Source organism: Peromyscus maniculatus, chromosome 21 (genome assembly GCF_049852395.1).
Source record: "Peromyscus maniculatus bairdii isolate BWxNUB_F1_BW_parent chromosome 21, HU_Pman_BW_mat_3.1, whole genome shotgun sequence".
NCBI classification, from domain to species: domain Eukaryota; kingdom Metazoa; phylum Chordata; class Mammalia; order Rodentia; family Cricetidae; genus Peromyscus; species Peromyscus maniculatus.
The window spans coordinates 34,026,947-34,033,878 of record NC_134872.1 but is presented as its reverse complement, the minus strand read 5'-3'; the positions used below and the strand labels follow the sequence as shown (position 1 = coordinate 34,033,878).

General features: G+C 39.1%; 1 pseudogene; it reads right to left on the bottom strand.

Moving 5' to 3' along the window:
- Positions 1–1,749: 1,749 nt before the first annotated feature.
- Positions 1,750–2,913, bottom strand: LOC102910793 (serine/Arginine-related protein 53 pseudogene; annotated as a pseudogene).
- Positions 2,914–6,932: the final 4,019 nt, after the last annotated feature.

Genomic DNA, 6,932 nt, shown 5'->3' with positions numbered 1-6,932 from the left:
AGTGTAAGCCAAATAGACCCTTTCCTCTCCAAGTTGCTTTGGTCATGGTGTTTCAGTGAAGCAATAGAAACCTTACACTCACAATTCTTTGTCTGGGATTTTGTTTATTCCTTAAATAGTTTTCCTTGGCTCTTGTTTGTTTGTTTGTTTTCTTTGTCCTATTCTGGTTTATTTGTTTTTACTTTAGCTTATTTTTTATTATTTTTAAGGTGCCTATTTGATTTTTTTTTTATTTAGGACCAAGTTTATTTGTTCACTTAAAAAAACAACAAATGTCGACTCGATTTTGTTTCCACAAAACATTTTCTTTAAAATACAACTTCATTCTAATTCAAGCCTCTGTATTTGGTGTACCTGTCATCGAGGAATATGAGTGGAAGGTAGATTAGAAAGTAGGCCATAGTATCTTCAATGCTGTAGAGATGGGGAGCCTCAACCACATTGAGAAAATTATGGAGATCCCCTATGGCCAGCTGGCAGGCTATATCCTTTCCTTGACATATATTTCCTAAGATGGAATTTACAGTTTACAAATTATACAAAGTATTAAAAAGAAAACTATTTCAGAAACACTAATCCCTCCTGAACCCACTACTGTGAGCCTGTGCACATCTGCCTTCAGACTGAGCATGTTTACTTAGAGAGCTGAGGAAGACAGGCACTACTTAGATCAAGACAATGTATTCATAAAAACAAGGATTTAAAACAAACATCTTTATAACACTTGCAACTGAGGCTCAACACTGCCTGTTGAGAGAGTTACTGGATCATGAGGACTGTAACTCCACCAATGGGTTAAAGCATGAGTCCACAGCTGAATGGGCTGCCAGGAGGGAGGGAACAGACGGGAAGCAGGTAAGAGGAGCATATCTCTGAAGGGTATGCTGTGGCCTCTTCCGGTCTCTTTGCTTCCTGACAGTCAATAGTGAGCAGCTTTCCTGTGCCTTGCCCTCTTGCTGTGTTTCTGCCTGCTACAGGCCTGAAAGCCGTGGAACCAGCTGACCATGGACCGATACTTCTCAAGCCATAGACAAAAGCCTTCCCTCTGAAGTCAGGCCAGGCCTTTTGTCACAGCAGTGCAAAGGGACTGATGCAATGGCATGAGATTTCTAAAGGAAGAACTGCTTCTGCTTGCAGCACTTTATACAAACTGATCTCTAATTAAAAGTTTTTTCAGACAAGGTTCCACCATGTGGTCCGAGTGTCCCAGCACTAGCTGTGGAGTGCAGACTGGAGTTGAGACCCTCCTGCCTAAGCCTCCAGAGGACTAGGATTAGAGGCTTGACACCACAGGGCACAAGAAGAAGTTTTAGTTCAAATCTATCATGGTCATTGCTTATATCTCATAAAAGGGTACCTTTTATGATACCTAAAAATTTTAAGAAAGGTGAGATAAGAGATTCAAGAAGGACTTTACAATACATAGGAGATGAACTCTTATACTTAATAATATGGCTCTTATATATGTGTATAATTTTCCAATATTGGGTCAAAAACATGATTTTGTAAAAACTGTAATGAGACACACTACTGAATATTCATTTACTTCAACACTGACATTTTTATGATTAGCTTTATTAACAGGATATATGTTCATGCACATACACCTTTTTACAATAGATTTACTATTTGCAATGTTTGATTCGAACCAACAAATATTCAGTTGAACACAAGAGAAGAAATGAGATTTTCTTTCTATGTAACTGGCTAAATTGTTTTGACGAATAAAAGTTAATATTGGTATTTAAAAACCTAAATTTTCAAGGCTTCTGTCAATTCAACCGTGGGTCTCTTCCTCAGTCCACAGGACTGCCCATTAGTCTTTCCTGTCGGAGAGCAATTAATCTCTTGAACCACTTTTCTTCAGCTTCAGCTTTTTCAATAAATAAATTTGGATGAGCCAGAGAATTGTCATCTTGGTACTTGATGGCCATGGGGATGCTGTCAGGGTCTATTTCCTTTCCGATGCTGGGTGGGTGAGCAGCTACTGATGCTGGTCCTGATGCTGGAGTCACATGCTTCACTTCACTTGGTTCTACTACTGATTTTTTGACTTCTTTACTTGATCTGAATGTCTGCTGAACAAAAGAATCACTTTCAAAGGCTTCGATTTCTTTAACTCTTTTTACTTATTCCACCAGGGTGGCTTGGTCTCCCTCTTTTCTTCTCTTTGCTTCTTCTTCATTCCTTTCTTTGGCTTTTAGTGCTTCATCAGCTTTTGCAGCAGCTTCAAGAACCAACTGTAGTCTGGCTTTGGCCTGCTCAGCTGGTGGCAGATGTTCTAATCCAGCTTTGATGTTTCCAGATTTCCTCGTTTGATGCTGTGCACTTCTTTGTCCTTGCCTTTCTCCTTCTCCTTCTCTCTCTTCTCTTTGTCCCGGGCTTTCCGTCGCTCACTCTCCCTAGACCTCCTACGGGTTCTTCTGTGACTGGACCTTTCACTGCTTCGACTGTGGGAATGTGGACGAGGTCTTGATCTGGACCTTCTTGTTCTGCTTTTGGACCGAGACCTTTGAACTCTATAGGATTTTCCTCGAGCCCTGGATCGACTTTGACTTCGTTTTCTTCGGGGGCCATAAGAAGAGCTGCTGCTTGACCTGTGCCTGCGTCTTCTCTCATAGGAATGTGAGCGAGGCTGGCGGTCTCTAGACCAGGACGTGGACTCGGACCGTGGCCGCCTCCTGCCCTTCTTGCGGCTGTACGTCCTCCTATCTGAGGAACTACTCGAAGAGGAGCGTCTCCGGTGTTTCCTTTTTCTCTTGCTTCTGCTCTCTTCCTCGGTGTCTGATGACCGGCGTCCCATTTCTGGGTCGACCTTCAGGTTCGCACCTCTGGAAGCGGGGGCCTGGAACCCCCTCTTCAAACCACGGCGCCACCTGCGTCCTCAGAACTTGCTTCAGTATAAGCTCAGCGCCTTCCTCGTTCCCGCCTATTTGAATTCTAATGAGAGAGAGAAAGAAAGAGAGTGGATTTGGGTGTGTGGAGAAGTGGTGAGGATCTAGGAGTTGGGGAAGGAGAATCAGAATCAAAATATATTGTATGAAAAAAAAGTCCATTTTCAATAAAAGGAAACAGAAATTGATACCACGGAAAAACCACAAAAAAGGAAAAGAATGTAACTGCTTAATCACTGAGCTATCTTTCCAGCCCTATGGAAATGGCTCCTTTCTCCAGTCAATATGAGTGGATATATAACTGGTGTCTCATCCAGTGTTCCTCACACCCTAATTACAGGTAGAAAATATCACAGAAAGATGAACCATTTTCAGTTCTGTACAGAACAGGCTTCTCTTCTATTGTATAAATTCTGTATTCACTAAAAAATTGTAGCTTAAATAAAAGATTTATTTCAGTTTTCCAAGTCAAAATATCATCTTGCTAACAACATTGATCACTCTTAAGAATAAACTACCAATACATGGAGAAGGTGGTTTGTTCACCATCCTCATTAAGTTTATATGGGACATATAAAACCTATGCTATAAATTTTATTTTATGGAAAATAAATATATGTTGTCAAAAATTTATTATCAAAAATCAAAATCCTAACATTTTGTTATAGGGCCAATACAATACCAGGTCAACATTAAAGAGTCATTAGCTGTTTGTGACTGGAGAGATGATTCAATGTGAAGACACTTGCTGCATAAAGGTGAGGACTGGAGTTTGGATTTACAAAGCTTAAGGAAAGGGTGAATGGGTGTGGCAGCCTCCAAATGCACAGAGGATCCCCAGAGCAAACAGGCCATATCAGAAGTTCTAGGTTTGATTCAGAGACCTGTAGCAAGGAATAAGATGGTCAAGTGCTGTGGAAAGCTTTCTAGCATCAACCCTAGGCCTCCACAGGCACAGGCACACACAGGCATGACACACATGCTAACATGCACACACACACACATACAAACATGCACACCAGACACATATACATAAAACCGGAAAAAGAAAAATACCACTAAATATTACATTTATGGGAAAGTTAGTGCTAAATATACATCATTAAAAAGAAATTCCTTGGAGAGCATATTGTTTCAAATTTTCCAAGTAGCAATCACCATGATTTAGTTGTTAATGCCTCTTCCCTCAATACCCGTGTGCTGAAGACTTGATCCAGAGAGTAGTAGTTTTAGAAGGCAGTGAGAACTTTAAGAAGTGGAGCCTAGGGAAGTATCACAGGATACAGATCAGGTACCCACAAAATAAATTGCAATATTTGTTTCCTGACAAGAGATAAGTGGTTTTGCTGTGTCCTGTGCCATGACACACTACCTCACCAAAGCCTAAAGCTGTATGCCAGTTTCCAATAGACAGGAAACTCTGAAACTGTGAACCAAAACAATCTATCTCACTTTGTAAGGTGATTAACTTGGGTGCATTGATACAGTGGTGGAAAGCTGAAACAGTAACTGAAGTACATTCAGTTAATATTGTCCTTAACCAGCTCAACCTCCTATCCTGTGGGAAGCCATGATCCTCACTTCATGCGAGTACTACAGACTCAAGAATAGTGAAAGCAAAGTGCTTTATTTTTACACCTTGCAAAGTTGAACATGGGACTTAAGATAAGGCAAAACAGCAGGTGAAGTAATGTAGTACCAAACCGTGGTTTTCACCGTCCCTGATCATGAAAAATTCCTGCCATAATTTTCCCTTTGGCTGATATCTAGAGTTAGACCCTTTCCTTCTCATCTAGCATAGTACATGCTCTGAATTTCCCATCTTCTTGGAACTGAAGATTCCATTCCTCTTTCATGACACATGGGCTCAATCATATAGCAGACTTTAAAGTTTCAACTGTAAGATAAAAGAGAAAGCTTCCAGGTGAGCAGGCTCCCAGGGAAAGACAGACTGAGGGCCTCCCACTTATCTGTGATTCATTGATGAGCTCATACTGAACAAACCTCACATTGAAAATGAATAATGATGACTGATCTCTTACATCTTGAATCTAACAAAAAAGTCACCCAATCCTTCCAGTTGTTCAGACCCAAATCCCTCTATTTGTCTTTCTTTTAAGTCCCTCAACTAATCTATCAATAAGTCCTACCTGAAAATACAGAAAATAAAAACAAAACAAAACTTCTTATAATACATTCACAACACAGTTCACTTCTGAGATTCCCAAAATGTATACAAACTCTTTGAATCAATAATCAAACAATTCTTAACTGTCAGTGTTGGAGCCTACTCTGGCCACTTATACTTGTAACACCCTCAATTCCCAGACTTCAACAATGCCTGTTCACAATCTACATACCCCTGGTATACCATATTCAACATTTCCACCCAGCCAGATCACACTTTGTGCCAGAGTCCAGCCAAGTGAATTTGCCTGTTCCTCCCTTCAAAGGTAGGCTACCTCAATTCAAATATTCACCCCCAAACTCTAGGCTGAGAACAGAGTGCACATCCTACATGCCAGCCCCCTGTGTCCACTTGACATTATTCTGTCTAAGCCATATTGAACCATCAGGCACAACCCTGCAGGTACATCCTGGGACATCTGTCCCAACCTGTTGTCTTCATATCAGACACAGAACTTATGAAAGAAGTCAACATGCCCATATCTCATCACAAGAATATGAACAATATAAATGATTAAAGCAGTGCCCAAGCCCCCATATATCCATCATTCCTGTGGGAATGTTCTACAATGAGAATTACCTACATAAACCCCAGAACAGATAATTTAAAAGAATAATCCTCAACTTCATTAGAGTATTCAACAAGTTTAAAGAAGGCATAGAAAAGTATATCAACAAACTTACAGAAAATTAATTTAAAGAGAATAAATGTTTGAGTAATGTCTAAGAAAACACAAACATAAGTAAGACTGCTTGAAATGATGAAGGACATGAGAACTGAGTTCAATAAAAAGATAGAAATATTGAAGAGAACAGGCTGAAATGAAGGTAGAATTGAAAAACGCAAGAATCCAACTAGAAAATTCAAGGTAAAGCTTTGAAAAAGTACAATGACTCAAGCAGAAGACTGAGTATCATGACTTGGCTATAAAGCAGAGTAAATAGACCAAGCAATCACATAATATGATTGTAAAATACAGAGAAAGAAGGGGACATATGGGAAAAGCAGGATGCTATGAAAAGACCAAACTGTTGAATTATAAACACAAAAGAGGGACAAGAATTCCAGATCAATGTTATAGACCAGATCATAGATGGAAAATAAAGAAAGCCACACCCATACATACAGAAAAAGAACACAGAACATGAAATAGACAAGACCAGAAAAGAAATTCCTCACAGCATATCATAGTTAAAACACTAAGTATACAGAACAAAAAAAAAGAATATTGAAAGCTTCAAGAGAAAAATACAAGTCACACACAAAGGAAAAAATATTAGAATAACAGCTGATTTCTGAGTAGACATGTTGAAAGATTCTCTAACAATGCATTTCAAATTCTAAAAGACCACAACTGTCAAGCTAGACTATGACACCAAATAAAATGGTTTATTATATTTGAAGAAGAAATAAAACTTCCCACAATATGAACAGCCTTTAAAAAAAAAGTTTCTATCCAGAAAAACCAAGCCTAAAAAAAAAAAGAGAGAAAGCAAAACTTTAGGCTGAAGAGAGGAAGAAACATAGGCAAGAAACTGTGTAAAAAAAAAGTTATAATAACTAAACACAAAGTACTACTGAGATAAACACAACAATGCAATGACTACAATCAACACACACCTTCCAATAATAACTTTAAATGCAATGCCTTCAATTCTCCAATTAAAAGATACAGGCTTGCTGAATGGATCAAGAAACAGTATTCATCTATCTGTTGTCTACAAGAAACTCAGCTTTAGAGAGAGACACCAATTAGAATGAGAGGTTGGACAAATAATCCAATAAAAGGGAATCAGAAAGCAATCAGGCTTCGATATTCTGATACCTGAAAACAACAACAACAACAAAAA